Source organism: Trachypithecus francoisi, unplaced genomic scaffold, assembly GCF_009764315.1.
Source record: "Trachypithecus francoisi isolate TF-2019V2 unplaced genomic scaffold, Tfra_2.0 Lachesis_group4, whole genome shotgun sequence".
Lineage (NCBI taxonomy): Eukaryota > Metazoa > Chordata > Mammalia > Primates > Cercopithecidae > Trachypithecus > Trachypithecus francoisi.
This window is the reverse complement of record NW_022681469.1, coordinates 121,674,883-121,701,951: the sequence shown is the minus strand read 5'-3', so window position 1 is coordinate 121,701,951 and position 27,069 is coordinate 121,674,883. Positions and strand designations below refer to the sequence as shown.

General features: G+C 38.9%; 1 long non-coding RNA gene and 1 pseudogene across 1 annotated transcript in view; one reads left to right on the top strand and one right to left on the bottom strand.

The window, feature by feature from the left end:
* The first annotated feature begins 2,714 nt into the window (after positions 1 to 2,714).
* Positions 2,715 to 26,372, top strand: LOC117072989 (annotated as a pseudogene).
* Positions 4,002 to 27,069, bottom strand: part of LOC117072990 — a 47,953-nt gene continuing 24,885 nt past the window's right edge. The window contains exons 2-3 of the long non-coding RNA XR_004433049.1: positions 9,636 to 9,704; positions 4,002 to 4,210 (exon numbers count right to left, since the gene is read on the bottom strand). This is a non-coding gene — a long non-coding RNA (uncharacterized LOC117072990). The remainder of the gene's footprint in view (positions 4,211 to 9,635; positions 9,705 to 27,069) is intronic.

Here is a 27,069-nt window from a genome sequence, read left to right as displayed (position 1 = left end):
ATATAATCTCCAATGCTGGCCTTGTGGGAGGTGTTTGGATCATGGGGGAATGGATCCCGCATGGCTTGGTGCTGTCTTCCTGATAGTGAGTTCTAAAGAGATCTGGTCATTTAAAAGTATATGGCACCTCTCCGTCCACCCTACTCTCTCTCTTGCTTCTTCTCCAGCCATGTGATGTGCCTGTTGCCCCTTCACTTTCCACCATGATTAAAAGCTCCCTGAGGCTTCACCAGAAGCTGACCAGGTGCCAATACCATGTTTCCTACAAAGCCTGCAGAATCATTAGCCAATTAAACCTTTATTTTTCTCTCTCTCTCTCTGTCCAGGCTGGAGTGCAGTGGCACAATCTCAGCTCACAGCAACCTCCGCCTCCCAGATTCAAGCGATTCTCCTGTCTCAGCCTCCTGAGTAGCTGGAATCACAGGCACACACCACTATGCCTGGCTAATTTTTGTCTTTTTAGTAGAGATAGGGTTTCACCATATTGCCCAGGCTAGTCTTGAACTCCTGACCTTGAGCGATCCACCCACTTCAGCCTTCCAAAGTGCTGGGATTACAAGTGTGAGCCACCACGCCAGGCCTAAACTTCCTTTCTTGATAAATTACCCTGTCTCAAGTATTTCTTTATAGCAATGCAAGAACAGCCTAATACATTTGTCTATTCTGGAAGTGTCATACAGATGGAATCATACAATATGTGGTCTCTTGTGACTAACTTCGTTCACTTAGTGTAATGTTTTCAAGGTGAATCCATGTTGTAATATTCATTGGTACTTAATTTTTATTTCCAAATAATATTTCATCGTATGACTGTGTCACGTTTTATTTATCCATTCATCAGTTGATAGACATTTGGATTGTTTCCATTTTTTATCTGCTATGAATAATGTAACAGTGAACATTTGTGTATAAGTTTTAGTGTAGATATATTTCTACTTTTTTTTTTTTTGAGATGGAGTCTTACTCTGTCATCCAGGCTGCAGTTCAGTGTTGCAATCTTGGCTCACTGCAACCTCCGCCTCCTGGGTTCAAGTGGTTCTCCTGCCTCAGCCTTCTGAGTAACTGGGATTACAGGCGTGTGCCACCATGCCCAACTAATTTTTGTATTTTTAGTAGAGACAGGGTTTCGCCATGTCGGCCAGGCTGGTCTCAAACTCCTTACCTCAGATGATCTGCTCACCTTGGCCTCTGAAAATGCTAGGATTACAGGCGTGAGCCAACACACCCGACCTAGTGTAGACAGATTTCATGTTTTCATTTATCTTGGGTATATGTCTAGGAGTGGAATCACTGGGTCGTATGGTAACTATCCATAGCCATTTAAGGAACTGCTAGTCTTTCCATGGCAGCTGCATCATTTACATTTCACCAGCAGCATGCAAGGTTTCCAATTTCACGACATCTTCACTGGCACATGTTGAAATCTACTATTTGATTTATAGCCACCCTAGCGGATGGGGAGTAGTATATCATTATGGCTTTTATTTGTGTTTCCCTGGTAGTGAATGATGTTGAGAATCTTTTCATGTGCTTTTTGACCATTTTATATCTTCTTTGGAGAAATGTCTGTCTATCAAGTTCTTTGCCCATTTTTAATTAAGCTATCTGTCTTTTTATTATAAGGTGGTAGGAGTTCCTTATATATTCTAAATACAAATTTCTCATCAGATATATGATTTGCAAATATATAGGTTGTCTTTTCACTCTCTTGATTCTGTCCATTGAAGCATGTAATTTTAATTTTGATAATCTCCCAACTTGGGCCGGGCACAGTGGCTCATGCCTGTAATCCCAGCACTTTGGGAGGCTGAGGTGGGCAGATCATATGAGATCAGGAGTTCAAGACTAGCCTCGCCAACATGGTGAAACCCTGTCTCTACTAAAAATACAAAAATTAGTGGAGCATGGTGTTGTGTGCCTGTAGTCCCAGCTTCTCAGGAGGCTGGAGCAGGAGAATCACTTGAACCCAGCAGGCAGAGGTTGTAGTGAGCTGAGACTGTTCCACTGCAATCCAGCTTGGGGTACAGAGTGAGACTGCATCTCAAAAAACAAATAAAAATAAAAATAAAAAATCTTCCACTTGGTTATGTTGCATGTTGTATGATTATTTTTCTACATTAGTAAATTCATTTTGTATAATAATTTTGTTGAGGAAGAGGATTGTTTTTTAGTCTAAGGTCCTGAGAGACATTGATCTGCACTTTTCTTTTCTTGTACTTTCTTTTTCTGGCTTTGGTCAGGGTAACAGTGGTCTCATAGAATGAATTAGGAGGGATTCCCTCCTCTCCCATTTTTTGAAAAAGTTTGTGAAGACTTGGTATTAACTTTTCTCTAAACATTGGTAGAATTCCAAGTGAGGCCATATAGTTCTGGACTTCTTTGTAGGAAGTTGTTTGATAAGTAAGTTCTCTTCCTTTGTTATAAGACTATTCAGATTTTTAATTTCCTCTTGAGTCAGTTTTGGTAGTTTGTGTCTTTTTATAACTTTTTCTATCTCACCTTGGTTATCTAATTTGTTGGCATACACTTGTTTATGGTATTTCCTTATAATCATTTTTATTTCTGTAAGGTCAGTAATAATGTCCCCTCTTTCATTCCTGATTTTAGTAGTTTGCATCTTCTCTCATTTTTCTTGGTCAGTCTATCTGAAGGTCTTTCAATTTTGTTGATCTTTTAAAAAAATAACTTCTGGGGCTCTTTTTCTGGCTGGAACCATGGAGGGTGCAGAACAGAAGAAGAAGAAGGTTCCTGCTGTGCCAGAAACCCTTAAGAAAAAGTGAAGGAATTTCACAGAGCTGAAGATAAAGCGCCTGAGAAAGAATTTTGCCCAAAAGATGCTTTGAAAGGCAAGGAGGAAGCTTATCTATGAAAAAGCGAAGCACTGTCACAAGGAGTATAGGCAGATGTACAGAACTGAAATTCGAATGGCGAGGATGGCAAGAAAAGCTGGCAACTTCTATGTACCTGCTGAACCCAAATTGGCGTTTGTCATCAGGATCAGAGGTATCAATGGCGTGAGCCCAAAGGTCCAAAAGGTGTTGTAGCTTCTTCGCCTTCGTCAAATCTTCAGTGGAACCTTTGTGAAGCTCAACAAGGCTTTGATTAACATGCTGAGGATTGTAGAGCCATATATTGCATGGGGGTACCCCAATCTGAAGTTAGTAAATGAGCTAATCTGCAAGCGTGGTTATGGCAAAATCAATAAGAAGTGAATTACTTTGACAGATAACGCTTTGATTGCTTGATCTCTTGGTAAATATGGCATCATCTGCATGGAGGATCTGATTCATGAGATCTATACTGTTGGAAAACGCTTCAAAGAGGCAAATAACTTCCTGTGGCCCTTCAAATTATCTTCTCCACGAGGTGGAATGAAGAAAAAGACCACCCATTTTGTAGAAAGTGGAGATGCTGGCAACAGGGAGGACCAGATCAACAGGCTTATTAGAAGAATGAACTAAGGTGTCTACCATGATTATTTTTCGAGTCTCATCAGCTTAATAAACAGTACCTGCTCTCAAAATGAAAAAAAGAAAGAAAGAAAGAAAGAAAGAAAGAAAGAAAGAAGAAAGAAAGAATGAAATTCTGGGGTTTATTTTTTTCTCTGTTTTCTATTCTTCATTTTTAAAAATTTTATTCTAATTCTTATTATTTTCTTCTTTCTGCTTGCTATGGGTTTAGTGTACTCTTTTCCTGTCCAGTGTCTTAAGTTGAAAATTTAAATTATTGACTTGAGATCTTTCTTCTATTTTAATATAGTCATTTATAGCTATAAATTTTCCTCTAGTTAAGCAGTGCTTTGGCTTCATCCAATAAATGTTGATACTTGTGTTTTCATTTTCATTCATCTCAAAGTATTCTCTAATTCCCTTGTGATTTCTTCTTTGACCCATTGATTATTTAGGAGAGTGCTGCTTAATTTCCATGTTATTTGTTAATTTCCCAAATTTATTTCTGTTATTAATTTCTAATTCAATTGTAATTAGAGAAGACACCTTGTACAATTTCAATCCTCTTAAATTTATTGAAGCTTGATTTATGGTGTAGCATAAGGTTTATCCTCAAGAATGTTCCATGTGCACTTGAGAAAAATGTGTAATCTGCTGTTGTTGGCTGAGTATTGTTTATCTGTCTGCCAGGTCTGGTTTATTTACAGTGTCATTCAAATCTTCTGTTTCCTTGTTGATCTTCTGCTTAGTTCTCTCCATTACTGAAAATGAAAATATTGATGTCTTTAAATATCATTGTTGCATTCTCTGTCTTTCTCTTCAATTCTGTCATTTTTTTTTTCTTTTGTTTTTTTGCTTGATATATTTTGGGGCTTTGTTGTTAAATGCATATGTGTTTATAATATTTATATCTTCCTAATGGATTGACCATTTTTTAATTACAAAATGTCCCTTTTTATCTCTAGTAACATTTGTAAAAAGTCTATGTTGTCTAATATTAGAAATCTACTCCAGCTTTTTTATGGTTGCTGTTTGCGTGATATACATTTTCCCATTCTTTTGCTTTCAAACTATGTGTATCTTTGGATTTAAATTATTTCACCTGTAAGGAACATATAGTTGAATCTTGTTTGTTTACCCAGTCTAACAATAGCTGACTTTAGTTTGGATTGGTTAATTAAGTCATGTTTAATGTTATTGTTTTTTTGGAGACAGGGTCTCATTCTGTCACCCAGGATGGAATTCACTGGTGCAATCATGGCTCACTGCTGCCTCATCTTCCCAGACTCAAGCAATTCTCCCATGTCAGCCTCCCAAGTATCTAGGACTACAGGGTATGTGCCATCATATCTGGCTAATTTTTTAATTTTATTTTTGAAAAGACAGCGTTTTGCCATGTTGCCCAGGCTGGTGTCAAACTCCTGGACTCAAGTGATCCTCCCATCTCAGCCTCCAAAAGTGCTGAGATTATAGGCATAGGCCACCACACCCAGCCTAATGTTATTATTGGCATAGTTGGACTTATGTCTGCCACTATAGTTTTTGCTTGCTATATGTCTCAGATTTCTTTTTTGTTCTTCTGTTCCTTCTTTACTGCTTTTATTTGCATTACGTGAATATTTTCAGTGTAACATTTAATTTCCTCAGTAATTTTTTTTAGAATTTTTAAAATTATTTTCTTAGTGGTTGCTCTAGGTCTAATAGTATACATGTTAAATTATCAGAATCAAATTTAGATTTATACTAACAATGTTATTGATATACAGAAATGTTACTCCTCTGTAACTCTATTCTCTCTTCTCTTTTTATTGTTGTTTTATGTACATGATGCATTGCTATTGTTATTGCTTTATATAGTGTTATTTCTTCTAATGATGTGGAGAGAAGGAGCAAAACCATGTACAACCACGTGCAGCATAACATTTCAATGATGGGCTACATATACGAAGGTGGATTCATAAGGTTATCAGAAAAATTCTTATCACCTGGTGACATGGTAGCCATTGGAATATCATAGGACAGTGCATTACTCATGTATTTGTTGGCGATGCTGGTATAAACAAACCTACTGCACTGCCAGTCATATAAAAGTCTAGGACATCCCCTTTTGTACAATACATGATACTTGATATTGATAATAAACATCTGTATTCCTGGTTTAGGTATTTACTATTCTATACTTTTAATGATTATTTTAGAGTATTTATTTAATATTTCTACTTATTGAAAAGTATTTACTGTTATATAATATGCCATGTTGCAGTAGCCCCAGCCTCATACATCTCCTGTTTATCGTGTCTCTTGATTGCATCGTTTTCTCTTGTGCATAATTTAATCTTATGTTGTTTTGTTCATAATGGCCCCAAGTATACAAAATCCACTGCTAATGGTGCCAGTAAGAAGCCACATCAAGTGATTGACCTGGAAATTAAAAGTGATTAAGGACTACAAAGGTGGAAAATCAGTAATGATGATTGCTTGCCAGTCAGCCAAGTCCCATTCCACCGTAGCTACCGTCTTGAAGAACAAGAACGAAATGATGGAAGCTGTTAAAGGATTTGCTTCATTAAAGGCAATAAGACTCTTAATAAGGATCTCTAAAAGACATGGAGCAACTTCTAACAACTTGAATTGAAGACCAGACACAACTGTGTTCCTCTCAGCATCACGACAATCACAGCCGAACCAAAAAGTTTGTGATGTTGAAAGAAAAGGCTGGACTTGACTATCATGGTGAATTTACTGCTCACTCTGAGTGGTTTAAATGGTTCATTTTAAAAGAATCATTATCCATTACATAATGTGAAAATGAGTGGCGAGTCTGAGAGTGCTGATATGAAGGCAGCTGAAGAATTTTTAGAAACTGTAGCTAAGCTGATTGTGGAAGAAAATTACTTGCAAAGCAAATCTTCAATATGGATAAAACCTTTCTGTTCTGGAAATAGATGCCTGAAAGGACTTTCATCCATAAGGAGGCCAAGTCAATGCAAGGTTTCAAGGCTTTTTAGGACAAGATAATAGTCTTGTTGGGGGCAATGTTGCAGGCTACAAATGGAAACATTTTGTAATCTGGTACAGTAAGGCCCCCAAGCATATTGACATTCAAGCATTTCAGTAAGCACACACTGCCTGTCTACTACAGGAGCAATAAGAAGTTATGGATGACCCAGTGAAATGGATGGTTTGGAGGATAATATACCTTTCAAGATTTTGCTTGTTGTTGATAATGCTCTTGCATATTCTCCTTTTACTGGTGATCTTCATCCCAATATCAAAGGAGTATTTCTCCTTCCAAATACCATCTATTTCACCCAACCAATGGATCAAACAATTATACCAACATTTAAGACCTATTACCTGAGGAGAACTTTTGCTGAGGCTATTGCTGCAAATGATAAAGACACTGAGGAGATACCGACACATTTCTGGAAAGCTTACAACATTTATGACTGCATCAAGAACCTGCTCTTGGGGTGATGTCACCAAGGAGTGTTTTAATGTCGCCTAGAAGGAGGCACTCAAGAGCTTTGTCCATGACTTCAAAGGATTTGCCAAGGATGAGGAGGTTGCAATAATACAAGGCTGTGGTTGCCTTGAGTTGGCAAACAATTCTGTGGATGAGGATGGCATTGAGGAGCTCCTAGGGCTGGTTCCTGAGGAATTGACTAAGGAGGAGTTGTTGGAACTGGAATAGAAACATGTAGACAAAGAAGAGGCAAGAGAAAAGGAAACAGAGAGAAAAAAAAGAAGAAGAAAACAAGAAAATTCACAGTGAAGGGTTTAGCAGAAGCTTTTGAAGACCTTAACAAGCTCCTTAAAAAGTTTGAGAACATGGACGCCAACGTTGAAAGGTTTCCATTAATACAGAGGAATGTTCATGGTGCATTATCTGCCAACAAGTAAATCGATAATGATAAAAAAGAAACCAAGCCAACCACATTGGACATATTTCTGGAAAGAGTGACACCTTCTCAAGAAGAGCCTCAGGCAGGTCCTTCAGGAGGGATTCCAGACAAAGGCACTGTTATCCTAGGAGATGACAGTTCCATGTCTGTTATTGCCCCAAAATCATTCCAGTGGGACAAGATTTCAAGTTGCAAGACAGTGATAATGATGATTTTATGCTTTGTAGTCCTAGGTTAGTATGTGTGTTTGTGTCATTTTAAAGAAAAGTATTTAAACATTTAAAAACAATTTTTAAAACAAAAATAGAAAAAAGATTACAGAATAAGAAGGTAGAGAAAGAAAATATTTCTGTACAGCTATACAAACATGTTTGTGTTTTAAGACAAGTGTTATTACAAGAGTCAAAAAATTAGAAAAAAATCTATAAAATTTATAAAGTAAAAAAGTCACAGGAAGCTAAGGTTAATTTATTGTTGAAGAAAACAGTTTTTACAAATTTTGGGTAGCCTATGATGTGTGCAGTGATAGTAAAGTCTAAAGTAATGGGCAGTAATGTTGTAGGCCTTCACATTTGCATAGCGTTCATTCACTCACTCAGCCCAGAGTAACTTCTAGTCCTACAAGCTCCATTTATGGTGAGTTCTCTATATGGCTGTACAACATTTTATCTTTTATACTATATTTTTACTGTATCTTTTCCAGGCATGGCTATGTTTAGATACACAAACGCATATCATTGTGTTACAATTGTCTACAGTATTCAGTACAGGAATATGCTGTACAGGTTTGTAGTGTAGGAGCAATAAACTATACTATCTAGTCTAAGTATGTAGTAGGCTGTACAATCTAGGTTTGTGTAAGTGCATCCTATCGTGTTCACACAATGATGGAACCATCTAACAAGGCATTTCTCAGAACACATCCCCATTGTTTAGTGCTGCATGACTATGTATTTTTGTATAGTTGGTTACTTTAACCTACATATTTATATTTTTGGTTTATTTCCTTTGCTCCTATAGATTTGAGTTACCATCTAGTGTTATTTTCTTACTTGAATATTGCTTTGCTCTTATCTGACCAAACTAAGCTTCATAAGAGAAGGAGAAATAAAATCCAGGTTGGAGTGCAGTGGCATGATCATAACTTACTGCAGCCTCCCACTCCTGGGCTCAAACCATCCTCCTGCCTCGGCCTCCCAAAAGCCCTGGGATTACAGCCATGTGTCACTGTACCTGGTCCGAATATTGTATTTTAATTAAACATTTCTTTTACCCAAGATGCATTTGGGTTAGCTTTGAAAGCAGTGTTCCACCAAATGGAAAAACCTTCTTTGAATTTTGTCTCTTCTTCTAATTCATTGTGTGTCTGGGCACTAGTTGCTTTCTTAGTAACGTGGGCATAATATTTCCCCCTTCCTGCCCTAAAAGGATTTTAGGTGCTTAAAATGAGATCATAAATATATTTTAAAAATATTTTAAAAGATCATGCAAGGTATTATTGTTGCTATTATTAGTGATATGGTTTGGCTGTGTCCCTGCCTAATTCTCATCTTGAATTGTAGCTCCCATAAAACCCTATCTGTTGGGTGGGAGGGACCCAGTGGGAGGTAATTATCATGGGGGTAGATTTTCCTGTGCTGTTCTCATGATAGTGAATCAGTCTCACGAGATCTGATGGTTTTATAAAGGGCCATTCCCCTGTACAACCTCTCTTACCTGCTGCCATGTAAGACTTGCCTTTGCTCCTTCTTCACCTTCTGCCATGATTGTGAGGCCTCCCCAGCCATGTAGAACTGTGAGTTCATTAAATCTCTTTTTCTTTATAAATTACCCAGTCTTGGGTATTTCTTCATAGCAATATGAAAACAAACTCTAATACAATTAGGAAGGATTGCTTTTGGGTATAAATGTAAACCAACAGATTTTGGAGAAAATCTCTTTCAGGGAAGATCACGACTTCCATCCACATTTTGAACCCATGCCCATGCTTATTCAGGTCACAACAAGCTGTTCATCCAGGTAGTAGAGTTTCCTGCAGCTGAAATTTATCTTGTGTAAGAGGAGGTGGAAGAAACATATGTCTTAAAGTTAGTAATTTGAGACCAGATCCTTATCCTACTAGTTATTTGCTTCATCTCTGAGCATCTTAGTATCACCTTCAGCTAAATGGGCATCTTCTTTCACGGTGTCATGGGAGGGGTTAAGTGAGCAAGTGCTTAACATGGTCCTGAAACACAGTCCCTGCTTAGTGTTAGTCACAGCTCTCCTCTTGAGCACTTACCATGGTCCTTCCTGTAGCTCTTCCTCATGAGATGATGCCTTCATTTCATTTTCACGTTCTCCATGGTTCCTGGCATTTTGTAAATAAGAAGTGTTTAGTAAAAACATCCAGGCCGGACATGGTGGCTCACACCTGTAATCCCAGCACTTTGGGAGGCAGAGGTGGGTGGATCACCTGAGGTCAGGAGTTTGAGACCAGCCTGGCCAATATGGCAAAACCCCGTCTCTACTAAAACACACACACACACACACACACACACACACAGAGAGAGATTAGCCAGGCATGGTGGTGAGCATCTGTAATCCCAGCTACTTGGGAGGCTGAGGCAGGAGAATCGCTTGAACCCAGGAGGTGGAGGCTGCAGTGAGCCGAGATCGTGCCTTTGCACTCCAGCCGGGGCAACAAGAGCGAAACTGTCTCAAAACAAACAAATAACAAACCATCCAATCTGCAAGATGGTTTGAACCTGATGGCACTTTTCTGACATCTGCCTGTGTTTGCCAGATGAAGCAGCAGAGCACAGGGCTCTAACAAGGTGGCACCCTGGAATGGTAACTAGGGCAGAGGAAAAAGGTAGAATGAAGAGTCAAATGGGGCCCCATCTGTAAGGGAGTCCCTTGATCATTGGAGATGGCCTGGACATATTGGGCACTTGGAAGTAAGTTAGGGGTGAACAGGAAAATAATGGGACCCTAAGGAAGCAAGATAAAGCTACAGAGACTTATCTCCTTTCCTTTTTTTTTTTTTTGTTTGTTTTGGTTTTGTTTTGTTTGTTTGTTTGTTTGTTTGTTTTTGAGACGGAGTCTTGCTCAATCACCCAGGCTGGAGAGCAGTGGCGCCATCTCCGCTCACTGCAAGCTCCGCCTCCCAGGTTCACGCCATTCTCCTGCCTCAGCCTCCCGAGTAGCTGGGATTGCAGGTGCCCACCACCACTCCCAGCTAATTTTTTTTTGTATTTTTAGTAGAGACAGGGTTTCACCATGTTAGCCAGGATGGTCTCTATCTCCTGACCTCGTGATCCACCCGCCTCGGCCTCCCAAAGTGCTGGGATTATAGGCGTGAGCCACTGTGCCTGGCCTATTTCCTTTTTTATTGAAAAACTGAGTTTTCTGATTGTCCCAGAACTAAAAGTGAGCAGAGATCTGCACTGATGCTGCCCCATCCTCTATGCCATCAGACTGATGTCCTGCTATTTTCTTCTGCAGAAGTCATACCTTTAAAAAAATTATCTCCTAAATACAGTACATTAAAGTAATGTATTAAGTAATTTATTTTTCTCATTTTTATTCATCTTAGGCATATCCAGCTGCCAAGGAGAACTTCTGGTCTTCGTAAGATAAAAAGTAAATGACTTTCTCTGAAAATGTTTCCGTTCTTTTCTTCCTTCCTACAGAACCTACTCTCTCTCTCTTCTTTTTGAGCTTGTCTCTTACTAATTGATTCCATCAAGGCGTTAGTTACAAATACACCGTGCAAGTGACAAGACATTCAACTCTGCTCTACCCTAGTTGTCTGCCACTGGTTGTCTTCTGCGTCTACCGTGTCTTCAGTCGGCTTTATTCCTGCACCCAGGAGGCTTGTGCGGTTTGCATTGGCCGGGGACGGCTTGCTGCTGGTTTCTCAATGAAGATGGCGTGTTCTACATGAATTAAATAATTATTGACATTGTCGTTGAAACGGCGATGTTACGTTGTGCCTCTGAGAAGAAGAATAGGGTGTATAGATCTGGAGAAGAGCAGTTTGTCTCCTTTTACATACATCTTTATGTTGGAAGACAGATCTTCCATCAACACAAGTTGCAATTTAACCTGCAGCTCTTCGCTTTGCAAAGCCCTGAGGCCTTCTGAATAAAAATGAGGCTGGAATTGCTTGTTTCCCTTAGATAGTGTTTGTCCACTAAGAAGAAGAAACAAGTCGTTTCCAGAAAATGCTTCTGTTTGGTCACTGATTTCACTAGCCTCTGTCAAGCAGAGACAAAAATTTGTATAAGCAGCCTCACTGCTCTCTCATTCGTCTCTGAGTTATTTATGACCAAGGTGTGGAGAACAGTGCATGGTGGGGCCTAGAATTAAGATTACTTATGATCCTGAGACGAGTTCTAGTCTCTAGTGCCTTTTTGTATGGCTTTCATCACCATGTAATTCTTATGATTGATAGTAATACTAGCAATAGATGTTACAGAGGGATTAAATAATTCACTGAAGTTCACATGGTTAAGAAAAGGAAGAACTGAAAGTCCAGCAAAGATCTGCCTAATTTCAAAGTCCATATTCTTTTATTATACTCTATTTTTTTTATTGTTGTTTTTGAGACAAAGTCTCGCTCTGTTACCCAGGCTGGAATGTGGTGGTACGATCTTGGCTCACTGCAACCTCCACCTTCCAGGTTCAAGCGACTCTCCTGCCTTAGCCTCCTGACTAGCTGAGATTACAGGCACCTGCCACCATGCCCAGGTAATTTTCGTATTATTGGTAGAGATGGGGGTCTCACCATGTTGGCCAGGCTGGTCTTGAACTCCTGGCCTCAAGTGATCCTCCCGCCTCAGCCTCCTAAAGTGCTGGGATTACAAACGTGAGACACTGTGCCTAGCCCCAGTTTCTGTAACTTTTATTATGGTTGTTGAAGGGCCTAGAGCCCCCTACCCTTAAATCCTCATACACTTAGCTGGGACAGTAGGGTTCAGAGCTGTGGCTGGCAGTTCCATCTCCAAGGAGCTCCTTGGGTCTTCAGTGGCACCTGGGACACCCTGTTCAGGGTCCTGCTGAGAATGGACTCTGACAGTGAAATGGGAAAAGTTCCCTTCTAGCCTCACAGGATGTGTGACGGGGGAATGGCTTGCTTCCTTAGAGCTCTGCAGCTCAAATCCCTAGGGGAGCATGCAGATGGGCAGGTCGTGGGGAGTATGGGCTTCAACCCCATGGCAGTGTCTAGGGTTGAGTGTTTACAGCTCCTGAAGCCCCAGTGGGTATGTATTACAGTGTGTTCTTTTAGCTTAGCCATCCACAGGTGGCTTGGCTTATCAGCTCAATTAGTCCCTCTGCCTTATTGCAACAACAGTGGGTTTCTGTATCCTGGGGTTCTTGCCCTAGTGTACCAGAAAAATCGGATCACAGATGGGCTTGAAGAATGAATGCAAGGTTTTATTGAATGGTGGAAGTAGCTCTTAGCATATGGATGGGGAGCTAGAAGGGGGATGGAGTGGGAAAGTGGTCTTTCCCTGGAGTCAGGTTGCCTAGCAGCTGGGCTCTCTTCTGACTGCCATTGGCTGAATTTCCCTCAGCATCCACGTGGTTCCACTGTCGATGGCCTGTTGGCATCTGTGTGTTCTTCTACTGGTGTATTCCTCTCCATGTCCAGCTGCTTGTGTGTGTACATGCTAGGAACTCAAGGGACATTTTTGTTTTTGTTTTTTGAGACAGAGTTTCACTCTGTTGTCCAGGCTGGAGTGCAGTGGTATGATCTTAGATCACTGCAACCTCCACCTCCTGGGTTCAAGTGATTCTCCTGCCTCAGCCTCCTGAGTAGCTGGGATTGCAGGCTCATGCCACCACACCCAGCTGATTTTTGTATTTTTAGTAGAGACAGGGTTTCACCATGTTGGCCAGCCTGTTCTCAAACTCCTGACTTCAGGCGATCCACCCGCTCAGCCTCCCAAAGTGCTGGGATTGCAGGTGTAAGCCACCATGCCTGACCCTGGTCTGATATTTGTCATTATAGTTTTGCCTTTTCTAGCCTTTTATAGAAATTGAATCATACAGTGTATGATAATTTCCATTTTGACTTTGTCTCATTTAGCATGTTTATGACATAAATTTCTACTATTGTGTGGATCCATTTTTTTCTTTTTTATTTCTCAGTACTGCTACATTATATTCATTATATTAAAATAAAATAATTTATCTATTAACATGTCAATGGACATTTAGGTTGTTTCAAATATCTGGCTATCATCAATAAAGCTGCTATGAACATTTGTAACAAGTTTTTGTCTGAACATGCATTTTTATTTATTTAGGTCTTTAATTTCCCAGTGGGATTACTTGGTCACGGCAAGTTGGGTTTTTTTTTTTTTTTTTGAGATGGAGTCTCACTTCGTCGCCCAGGCACTGTCACCATTGCAGTGGCGCCATTGCCGTGGTGCAATCTCAGCTCACTGCACCTCCGCCTCCCGGGTTCAAGCAATTCTCCTGCCTCAGCCTCCTGAGTAGCTGGGATTACAGGCGCCTGCCACTACACTCGGCTAATTTTTGTGTTTTTATTAGAGACAGGGTTTCACTTTGTTGACCAGGCTGGTCTCAAACTCCTGACCTCAAGTGATCTGCCTGTCTCGGCCTCCCAAACTGTTGGGATCACAGGTGTGAGACACCACGCCTGGCCAGTCATGGCAACTTTATGTTTAACTTTACAAGAAACTGCTTCACTGTTTTTCAAAGTGGCTGTAGCACTTCACATTCTCAATAGGAATGTATGATTGATTGTTCCAGTTGCTCCACATTCTCACCAACATTTAGTGTAGTCAGTATTTTCAGTCTCAGCCCTTCCAGGAAATGTGTGTGGAATAGAAGTGTGTAGCAGTATATCATATTAGTTTTAATTTGTATTTCCCTCATGAGTGATGATGGCTGACATTTTTTCATGGGCTTATTAGTCATTCATATGTCCTCTTTTGTGAAGTGTTTGCTCAAATCATTTGAATACATTTGAATATTTTTTCTTGGGTTTTATTATCTTGTAAAAGTTATTTTACTATTTTGAATACAAGTTCTTTGTCAGATGTGTGTGTGTGTGTTTATATAAATAAAATAATTATTTACTATTTATATTCTTATATGTAAAAATAGATATATTTATTATATATATATATACACACACACACACACCACACACACACACATATATTTTTTCCCAGAGTGAGGCTTGCCTTTTTGTGTTTTTATGTGTGTCTTTTAAAGAACAGTAGTTTTCATTTCTAATGATATCTCTTTAACCAACTTTCTCATGCTTTTTCACTAACCCTGTGCCATAAAGATGTTCTTCTATGTTTGTCTCCTAGAAATTATATAGTTTTACATTTAATGTTGAGGTCTATGACCCAAATTTAATTCATTTATTTATGTGATGTTTGGTAGTTATTGATGTTCATCTTTTCCACACTGATACTCAATTTTTTTCAGCAACATTTGTTGAAAAGGCTATTCGCTATTGAATTATCTTTTTGACAAATTATCTTTGTCAAAAATCAATTGACCATATATATCTGGTTTATTTCTTAACTCTAATTTGTTCCATTAATCTTGATGTCGACCTTTTGCTAGTTCTAGTGTCGTGATTACAGTAAATTTTTAAGTATTAAAATCAGAAAATGCAAGTCAAATTCTTTTTGTTACTCTAAGCCCTTTGACTTTCCATATACATTTTAGAATCAGCTTGTAAATTTCTTCAAAAGATTTCACTGTTATTTTGATCAGAGAATTTTGAATTTACAGACTAATTTGGGAAGAATTTCCACACTAATATTTAAATTAACACATTAACATCCATGTATTTCTCCATTTATTTAGGTAATTACCTCCATTTCTTTTTTTTTTTTTTTTTTGAGATGGAGTCTCACTGTGTCTCCCAGGCTGGAGTGCAGTGGCGTGATCTTGGCTCACTGCAAGCTCCACCTCCCAGGTTCATGCCATTCTCCTGCCTCAGCCTCCTGAGTAGCTGGGACTACAGGTGCCCACGGACCACGCTTGGCTAACTTTTTGTGTTTTTAGTAGAGATGGGGTTTCACCATGTTAGCCAGGATGACCTCCATTTCTTTAGGTGATTTAGGTATTTAATTTTCCTCAGCAATATTTTTTAAAGTTTTCAGTGTAAAACTCTTCTACATTTTCTATTAAATTTATTTGTAGCTAATTTACTTATTTTTTAGTTCTAATTATAAATTGATTTCAATTTCACTTTCTAATTGTTCATTAATAGTTTATAGAAACACAATTAATTTTTTTATACTGAATTTTTATCCTAGGACTGTTATAAATTCACTTATTAGTTCTAGTGACTTTTAAAAAATTGCTTAGGATTCTATAAGTCATATCATTATGAATACAAATATGTTTTTTTCTTTCTAAACTGAACATTAAAGTTTTTTCTTAACTGTGACACTGATTAACACCTCTAGTACAATATTAAATGAAAATGATGAGGCCAAGTACAGTGGCTCATGCCTGTAGGCCCAGTACTTTAGGAGACCAAGGCAGGAAGATTGTTTGATGCCAAGAGTTCAAGGCCAGCCAGAGCAACATAGCAAGACCCTGTCCCTACAAAAACTAAAAATAATTTTAAAAAAATAATTGATGATAACAATATACATTTTTACCTTGCTCTTGCTTTTAGGCCAGAAATATCCAGTAATTAATCACTGACTATGATGCTAGCTAGGAGTTTGTTATAAATGCTCTATATCAGGTTGAGGAAATTTCCTTCTATTTCTAGTTTTCTTTTATTTTTAATTTTTGTAAATTATTTCACTTCCTCCATGATGATTTAGAGGGACTGTCTTCAACCCAGTACAACTATTTCATAAATAACATCTGGCCGTTTTCTAAGCAATTGAGTAATTTGTTGCACAATAAGCTCCCTCACATCTTTCAATAAGAAATACATTACATCTGGGTAGTACAGACATTACATAATGAATTAGGACACGATTAAAATTTGGTTTAAATTTTTCTTTGGGGGAGAGGACAATGAATTTCATACTAATTCTTCTAAAATTACAATGTAATTGTAAATCAATCACTAGAATAAAATCCAAGAAGTAAAGCTAAAAGACAATAGAAACATTTTTACAGCCCCGAAGTCTTTTTTTTTTTTTTTTTTCACTGAATATGCCATGAATTCATAGGGAATAGGTTCCAGCAGTTCAGGCTTCTTCCCATGGTTCACACAAAGTGTGCTTCTCTGGGTGGAGCAGAGTGGTGCTTCAGTTGAACCCAGGTACGTTTCTCTTTGGCTTCTTTCTTTTTTCTTTTTGAGACGGAATCTCGCTCTGTAGCCCAGGCTGGAGTGCAATGGCACCATCTCAGTTCACCGCAACCTCCGCCTCCTGGGTTCAAGTGATTCTCCTGCCTCAGCCTCCCGAGTAACTGGGATTACAGGCACACACCACCATGCACGGCTAATTTTTTTTGTATTTTTAGTAGGAACCGGCTTTCTCCATGTTGGTCAGGCTGATCTTGAACTCCCAACCTGAAGTGATCCGCCTGCCTCGGCCTCCCAAAGTGCTGGGATTACAGGTGTGAGCAACCGAGCTCGGCTGGCTTTTTTCTTTTTATTGATCATTTTCCTTCACGCCTTTCAGGAAGCTATCTTGGCTCTTAGAGTGCTCAAGATGCTCAACACACACATTAATTCTCTTAGCAAAAATCTTGCCCTTAACTTGTTTGTTTACAACAACGCCAGCAGCGCGCTGGGGAACACTGTAGACTTTTCCAGTTTCGCCATGATAACACTTGTGGGGCTTCCTTTTTGAACAGTACCCATTCCCTCGACGTCCACAATATCACCTTTCTTACAGATTCGCATATACATGGCCAAAGGAACGACTCCACGTTTTCTAAAAAGCCTAGAGAACTTATATCGGGTGCTTCTTCACTTTCCCTTTGCTTTCGTCATTTTGGTGAATTACTGGAAGATAGTGGTTCTGGCCAAAAGGCTATTTCTAGTTTTCTGGGAGTTTTTATGTTTTCAAATGCTTTCTCTGCATCAATTAAAATGTCCTCTTTTTTCTGTCTTTATTCTATTGACTCTGTGGATTGCATTGATTCATTTTTGGATATTATACCAACCTTCATTCCTGGTAGACACACTTCTTGGTCAACATTTATTGTCCTTTTATATATTGCTGAACTACATTTGCTAAAATTTGGTGAGGAGGAGGTTAGTATCTCTATTATGACAGAAGAATGTAGATAAACTGTCTTAATCCTTTTGGGCTGCTGTAACAAAATACCCTAAACTGGGTAGCTGACAAACAAAATACATATGTATAAATATATTTTGTAAAAGCTATATATATATTTATTAAAATATATTTATTTAAAAATATATATTTATTTAAAACATACATTTATTAAAATATATGTTAAAAACATGCTAATATATATGTTAAAAGTATACGTTAAAACATATATATTTATTAAAATATATGTGTTCTGTTGTCACTATAGATCATACAACATAAAAAGGAAAATAAAGGAGTGTTATGGACAACCTTATGCCAATAAACTTAACAATGTAGATTAAATTGCCAAATTCTTGATAGATACAAAATACCAAAAGTGACCCAGGAAGAAATTTAAAAAAAAAACTTGAAAAACTTTATATATATTAAATAGATATAATATATTAATTTATTGTACACATATATTTTAATAAATACATATTTTAATAAATACATTTTATCTATTTAATTTAATATTTAATATATGTGAAAATATATATTTTAATAATATATATGTTTTAACACATATATTTTATAATATATGTATTTTAACATATATATATTTAAAATATATAAATGTATATATATTTTTCTCACAGTTCTGGAGACCGGAAAGTTCGAGGTTCAGACCACTGGCAGATGCAGTATCTGGTGAGGGTCCCTTTTCTGGTTCATAGACAGCATCTTCTTGCTGTGTCCTCACATGGTGGAATGGGTGAGGGACCTCTCTAGGGCCTCTTTTATAGGGGCATTGATCTCCATTCATGAGGATTCCATCTCTAGAACCTAATCGCCTCTCAAAGGCCTTGCCTCCAAATAGTGTCACACTGAGAGCTAAGATTTCAATATACAAATTTTAGAGGAACACACACATGTAAATTATAGCATGTAGGTAGTTTTATTGTGACTTATTAGTCTGGTTTTATCAGTGTAATCCTGCCTCATAAAATAAGTTGGGAAATAATGTCACTGTCTTCTGACAGAGTTTGTATAGGATTAGTGTTATTTCTTTCTTAAATGTATGACATAATTCACCAGTTAAGACATCTGGACCTGGAGTTTTCCTAGTGGAAATTTTTTAATTTTAAATTGTATCTATTTAATATATATAAAGCTCTTCAAGTTTTTTTTACTGGGTCACTTTTGGTATTTTGTATCTATCAAGAATTTGGCAATTTAATCTACAGTGTTAAATTTATTGGCATAAAGTTGTCCATAACGCTCCCTTATTTTCCTTTTTATGTTGTATGATCTATAGTAACATCCTCTCTCTCATTTCCTATATTGGTAATTTGCAGTTTCTCTCTCTCTCTGTCTCCCTTTTCCCCTCATCTATCAGGCAGAGGTATATCAATTTGATTACACTTTTCAAATAATCAATTGTGGGTTTTGTTGATTTTTTTTATTGTTTTCCCTTTAAAAAATGCCTCGGGCATAATTTTTTTTAATTTTGTTTTTTTTTTTTTAACGTGGAAATGTATAAAATTCAGTTTAGATCTTTCTTTTCAAATGTAAGCATTTAAGCTGTGCAACTTCCTCTAAAGCCTACTGTAGCTACATCCCTAAAATCTGTATACAGTGAAGTTTGATTATTATTTAGCTCAAAACATTTTCTTTTTCTTTTTTTTTTTTTTGAGATGGGGTCTCACTCTGTCACCCAGGCTAGAGTGCAGTGGCGCGATCTCGGCTCACTGCAAGCTCCTCCTCCCAGGTTCACGCCATTCTCCTGCCTCAGCCTCCTGAGTAGCTGGGACTACAGGTGCCCGCCACCACACCCGGCTAATTTTTTGTATTTCAAATAGAGACGGGGTTTCACCGTGTTTGCCAGGATGGTCTCGATCTCCTACCTTGTGATCCACCCGCCTTGGCCTCCCAAAGTGCTGGGATTACAGGCGTGAGCCACCGCGCCGGGCCAGCTCAAAACATTTTCTAATTTATTTTGTATTTTTTGACACACAGATTATTTAGAAGTGTGTTGTTTAATTTTGAATATTTGGAATTTTCCTGGATATTTTGTTGAAAATTTCTTCCATTTTGGAATAAACTTAAATATATATACTTAATATATATCTTCTATAAATATTAATTTCTAGAGCACAATTTCTAGAGCACATCTATGCTTAGCCTTCCACTATTGGAACGCTAAGCATGTGGAAGTTATTTGTATTCTGTTGCTCAAGGTCATTGCCAAGTTCTGATTGCAAAAATTCCAAAAATTGCAACTTCAGGCATAAATGGGTTAAGTCAAGATTGCTGATAATGCTGACTTAATTATTTATATGATTTGGAATGAGGCTACCATTTTATTTGTTTTCAAGTTTTGTTTATTTTGTTCTTGTTCCTCTGTTCTTCCTTTTCTGTCCCTTTTCTTGTTTGTTTTTAATTTGTTGGGGTAGGAGGAAGGGGAATTCTATCTGGCTCTTTCAGGAATTTCATACTAATTCTTCTATTGTCTTTTAGCTTTACTTCTTGAATTTTATTCTAGTGATTGATTTAAAATTACAATGTAACCTTTAACTTTTAACACTTTGCTTACAGTTAATATTGTACCATTTTAAGGAAAATTATTCAACTTTGCTAATGTATAGGTCCATTTTGGCCACTACCTTTATACTATTCACATATATTCCAAATGTAAAAACCAAGTTGCTGTGTTTTCCTTAGAGACTCATGTGTATTATAGTGAAATTATAAGAAAAAAAGAAAAATACGTTTATGTTTACCAAGATGCTAATCATTTATAATGCTCTTTATTTCTTTGTGAGGATCTGAATCTCTATCTGGTATAATATCTCTTCAGTCTGAGAGCTTCCTTTAGCAGTACATGTTTGGATAGTTTTGTTGTCAGCAAAGTCTCCTTTTATCTGATTATGAATTTATCTTTTACTAAGAAACATTTTGCACTGGACATACAATTGTGTTTTGACATCTTTTTTCTTTCAGCAATTAAAAAAGTATTGTTCTACTCTCCTTTGGCCTCTGTAGTTTCTGGCAATAAGTCTGTTATTAACCAAATAAGGAGCTGGTTTTTTTCTTGCTGCTTTCAATATTTGCTTTTCATCATTTGACTTTCAAATATTTGACTATGATGTGCTTCAATTTTATTCTGCTTGGTGTTTGTTAAGCGTTTTGAATATGTAAATTTACTTCTTTCATTAAATTTGTAATATTTGACCCTTGTTTCTTCAAAAATTTCTTTTCTGCCCCATTTGTTGTCTGCTCTCTTTTTGGGACTCCAATTACACATGTATTAGAGTAGTTTCTATTGCTCAGTGAGTTCCTTGAGCTCAGTTCTTTTTATTTTCTAGTCTTTTTCTCTTTGTTCTTCACATTGGCTAATTTGTATTAACAAGTTCACTTACTCTTTCCCATGTCACTGGCATTATGTTAAGCCCATCCAGTGCCTTTTTAATTTTGATTGTTGTATATTTTTAATTATAATATACTCCATTTCATTATCTGTATTGTTTTTATTTCTCTGCTTTCACTTTCTCCCTAATTTTTCACCACCAGCATGTTTTCTTTTACTTCACAGAGAAGAGTTAATAGTTATAATAACTATTTTTGTTTATTTTATTTATTTATTTATTTATTTATTTTTTGAGACAGAGTCTTGCTCTGTTGCCCAGGCTGGAGTGCAGTGGTGTGATCCTGGCTCACTACAATTTCTGTTTCCCAGGTTGAAGTTATTCTCCTGCCTTGGCCTCCCATGTAGCTGGAATTACAGGCATGCAACACTACACCTGGCTAATTTTTGTATTTTTAGTAGAGACAGGGTCTCACTATGTTGGGCAGCCTGGTCTCAAACTCCTGACCTCAAGTGATCCACCTACCTCGGCCTCCCAAAGTGCTGGAGGCATGAGCTGCTACACGCGACCAATAGTTATAATAACTGTTTTTAAATTCATTTTTGCTCACTCTAACATCTGGACTGTATCAGAGTTGACTACAGGTCTTTTTTTTTTTTTTTTTTTGTAAGAATGTGTTCCATTTTCTTGATATTTCATATATCAGGGCACTTTGTTATTATATTCTAGGCATTATGCACTCTCCATTGCCTTAAGGCAGCTATTTGTTTTGTATTATATCCATGGTTTACAGTGATTATCAGTAGGTGGATTAGTCTGGTTGGATCTTACTCAGCCATTATCCTCCATGAACATAGTAATTTTCATATCAAGTTTTATGCTTGTCAAGGTTATACTGAATTCCTGATCATGACCTTTTAATGATGATCTTTTCAAATTTTTGATATTCACCATTGGCAAGAAAATGTATTCATACTGGTAGGTGATAAAAAATTTAAAACCGTCTTTACAGCTATTCACAAATTTGCAATAGTTGAAGCATATTTAAGGGAGTTAACAGCTCCTCTATTTTTGCACTGACAAATGTAATGTTGAAATTTCTTGTGATAATGCAAATGTGTTTCAAATCTAACAGAATGTTTTCATATCAAGTATTTCAAAATAATGATGATGCTCTAATTAGCAGAAAATGCATGCATTGTTAGAGCAGTCACCCTGCAGCTATCCTGTATGCCACTAAAAGGGCATATTAGCAGCAATTGCATCTGATATGTGTGAAGGCAGAGATTCAGGGCCCCCTGGAGCTGCTCTGCCGGGAGCACCTGCTAATATCTCAGCCTCTTCAACTCTAACACCTACATATTCACCTGTGCATCTGACTCTTTAGGTGTTTGGAATACAAACTATACTAGCAGGTCCATGGACTCCTTGTTCCTGGGGCATACTTGTTGGGGTATACCACATTGCTGGCTATACCATAGGTGTCCAAGATACAAAGAAACTCATTGGCTGCTCTTGGAGGATTGTGGCAAGGTGGAGGTGTTGCATGTCACTTATTATATTCAATGTTTGCTGACATTTGGGATCCACTGTCAGATTCACCTCTGCTTAGGCTGAAACCACCTTTGCAAAAGTCACAGCTGAGGGAATCAAGACAGGGAAAGAGATCAGACCTAACTGACTCCATTTTGCTTCTAAACTTTACCTTGTCCTTTTTCACACCTAGGCATCGACCGAACAAACCTTGGGAAGGAATTTAGTTATAGTTTAACTCTGAAACAAAATTGATAAGAGCCCTTTCCTGAAAAAAAACCCCTTCTTGCCTAGGGACCAATCTACAAATTAGCTACAAGATTAGAAATTACAGGCCGGAAGTGGTGGCTAATGCTGTAATCCCAGCACTTTGGGAGGCCGAGGCTGGTGGATCACTTGAGGCCAGGAGTTCGAGACCAGCCCAGCCAACGTGGTGAAACCCCGTCTCTACTAAAAATACGAAATCAGCTGGGTGTGGTGGTGTGTACTGTAATCCCAGCTACTTGGGATGCTGAGGCAGGAGAACTGTTTGAACCCAGGAGGTGGAGGATGCAGCAAGCCAAGATCACACCACTGTACTCCAGCCTGGGCAACAGAGAAAGACTCCATCTCAAAGAAAGAAAACACACACACAAAGATTAGAAATTACGGTTTAGAGTCCATGCAGCCTCCAGCTGTGAGAGTCTGAGCCACCCCAAATTGTTCCTGGGGATAACATCACTATTGTAAAACGTAAGATCAGTGCTTGAGATATTTTGCAGACCCTGCACTCAGTGGATCTGCTGGCACCACCCAGATTGATATGCTGGTTCATCTGGTGTTATGGCCGCCACCCAGGAATTGACTCAGCACAAGAGGACATCTTCAACTCCCTATAATTTCATCTCTGACCCAACCAATCAGAACTTCCAACTTACTGGCCCCCTACTCATCAAATTATTGTTTAAAACTCTGATCCCTGAGTTTTTAGAGAGTCTGATTTGAGTAATAATAAAACTGGTCTCCTGCACAACTGGCTCTGCATGAATTACTCCTTCTCCACTGCAATTCCCTGTCTTGACAAATCAACTCTGTCTAGGAAGCAGGCAAGGTGAACCCACTGGGCAATAACAAGGCCACTTTCTTAGCCCACATTAAGCTACTCATGGCTTTTACACACAGGCCTTAGGTCTCTCGTGGCAGCAAGTTCACTTGGATGCTAGCAGGTTAAGGTGGTCAGTATCGAACACACTGTAACTCATTCATAGCACATTAGTAGACCCAGAGATTAATCTCCAGCTGGTAAATACCTGCTACTCTTACTGTTATTGAGATACTGAAATACTGCGGCGGGACATGATGGCTCATGCCTGTAATCCCAACGCTTTGGAAGGCCAAGGCAGGAGGATCATTTGAGGCCAGGAGTTCAAGACCAGCCTGGCCAACAGGGCGAAATGCCATCTCTACAAAAAATACAACAATTAGCAGGGCATGGTGGTGCATACTTGTAGTCCCAGCTACTCGAGTGACTGAGGTAAGAGAATCAATTGAACTCAGAAGATGGAGGTTGCAGCGAACCAAGATGGTACCACTGCCCTTCAGTCTGGGTGACAGAGCAAAAAAGAAAAAAGAAAAGAAAAGAAATACTGAAATACTTTTGCAGTGAACAACAAAAAGCTATGACTTTTTTCACCCAAAATTCTACTCCCACTCTGACTTCCAGCCCTACCTTGGGATCTTCCCTCACCTTATTCCTTTTGGGTATTTGTTACTAGTACATTTTGAATTGCCAAATCTTCCAGTGTTCTCAAACTTTGATGTTTATGCTCATCGCTTTGACTATTGCTAAAATGCCGAGTCTAACTAGAGGGGGCCAGAGGAGGTGAGGAAAAGATTCTGCATGTCTATCACGCTCCTGATGGTCCCAAAGCTGCTGGTCTGTGGACCACACTTCAAGTAAAGAGATGTGCTTTGAATATCACCTCGAATTTACTGCAGGATAGCAACTGGAGAGTTCGCAAGTAGCCTAGTGCTTGTGATTGTGAGATACGTGGCTTGACTGCACCAAGTTCAAGTCCTAGATTGTCATCTAAAAGCTAACTAGGCTGGGCACGGTGGCTCACGCCTGTAATCCCAGCACTTTGGGAGGCTGAGGTGGGCAGATCACTTGAGGCCAGGAGCTCCAGACCAGCCTGGCCATCATGGTGAGACCCCCATCTCTACTAAAAATATGAAAATTAGCTGGGCATGGTGGTGCACGCCTGTAATTCCAGCTACTCAGGAGGCTGAGGAATAAGAATCGTTTGAACCCCTCAGGTGGAGGTTGGAATCAGCCGAGATTGCACCACTGCACTCCAGCCTGGGCGACAGAGTGAGACCCTGATCCCAAATAAAAAGAAAATAATAAATAAAATAAATAAATAAAAGGTAACAAGCTGTAAACTTAAAATAAAATTCTAAGCCCCCTACCCAACTGAATGGAGCCCTCCTGTTCACCAAGGACATTCTGAAGTAAAACTGGAAAACTAGCTCAGGCCATGATGGGAAAAGGGGGTTGGACATGCCTCATTATCCCCTCCTCCCTTTGCAATTCAGGCACAGCATTAACCAGCATTAATATTAAAACAGAGACCTTAAGCCTGGCATGGTGGCTCATGCCTATAATCCCAGCACTTTGGGAGGCTGAGGTCCAGAGTTCGAGACCAGCCTGGCCAGCATGGTGAAACCCCGACTCTACTAAAAACATAAAAAATTAGCCAGACGTGGTGGTGGGTGCCTATAATCCCAGCTACTTGGGAGGCTGAGGCAGGAGAATGACTTGAATCCAGGAGGCAGATGTTGCAGTGAGCCAAGGTTGTGCCATTGTACTCCAGCCTGGGCAACAAGAGTGAAACTCAATCTCAAAAAAAAGAAACAAAAACAAAGACCTTAACACTGACAAAACAGACTCCTTGTGACAATAAGATGCCAACATAACAGATAGGAAGCCCTGAAAGAAATTGAAATTAACCCTCACATGTTATGGTCAAAATATTACCCCCAAACATATTTCTTTGAAATGGTCCTGCAAAGCTGTCTCTTTATCCAGGTTTTATACACCTGAGTATATACCTGGATAGCTGGATGGGAGGGAAATGGATAAAGAGAGCAGAGAGGCAGTGGTGGTGCCTCAAGAAGACACTGGATGAACTTTGACTTTTCTTCTGGTGAAATGGGAGCTATTGAGAATTTGAGTCAAAGTACGAACACGATATGACATAGATTTTAAAAGGAAAATTCTATCTCTGTTTGGAAAGTAAAATGTAGGGGAAAGGTGTATTGTGAGCAGCATGGGGCCAGAGATAATCAGATTTATTCAGGTTTGTGTCTTTCCACCATGTTAGGCTTTTATTGATGCTATTTCGATCACAAAAGTCATCGGCTATGTGGAATTCCCAAGGAGGCAATTCCACTTAGTAATTCCCGTCCACTCGGAAGTCAGAGCCACCGACATACGGGCTCAAGCCACTCCACAAGTCAATCAATATTGCAAACCACACCTAATAGCATACCTAATCAATACATAAATGTTATAGAGTAAACATTGCACCACAAAAAAAGTGACATTTAACATCGAGAGAGAAGGGACAGGAAAATGGGTTATCAAATCAGTCCAGGAGTCTGGGCACGGTGGCTCACGCCTGTAATCCCAGCACTTTGGGAGGCCGAGACAGGCGGATCACAAGGTCAGGAGATCAAGACCATCCCGACCAACAGGGTGAAACCCAGTCTCTACTAAAAATCCAAAAAAATTAGCTGGGCATGGTGCCACATGCCTGTAATCCTAGCTACTAGGGAGGCTGAGACAGGAGAACCGCTTGAACCAGGGAGTCAGAGGTTGCAGCGCACTGAGATTGCACCATAGCACTCTAGCCTGGCAACAGATCAAGATTCCGTCTCAAAAAAAAAAAAAAAAAATCAGTCTAGGGAAAACGACCTGAACAAAAACAACATTTTGGCCTGGGTTGGGTGGTCCACTGGTCTTACAAGGAAGAGTCTTCGATGTGGTTAGAGCCTTCACTGGCATATGCTGTGTGAATATTTCAAGTGACAGCAAGACCATGTCTGTTAAGATGGTCATTTTGAGCTGTTGAAGTCCTGCACTCTTTATGGCCATGGGGCCTCCGGTGAGGACTGACAGTGGAAAGTGTGGTTGATTATGTCTTTACCTGGTTAGATGCAGTCTTTACTGATTAGGCAAAACATCTGGTTCCTGATGGCAAGTTGCTTTTTGCAATGTAAGATGGAGTCTTCTTCTAAGATGGAGTTACTTATGTCAAGGGTCCTCTACGGAGACTAGAAACAGGAAGACCAGTTACAATGCTAAGATGATGATGATTCAGACTGGGTGGTGATAAACAATCAGATTCTAGACACAATGAAGTGGTAGATCCAACAAAATATGCAGAAAGATTTGGAATTCTGGAGAGAGGTTTGGATGAGAGTTTTGCATTTGCGAGTTGTTGACATATTAAATCTCTGAGGCCTGGACTAACTGTAGAGAAAAGAGACTAAAAAGACTGAGACTTGGCGTGCTCTAATCTTTTGAGTTTGGTACCCTAGCTAAAATGGCTTTTATCCA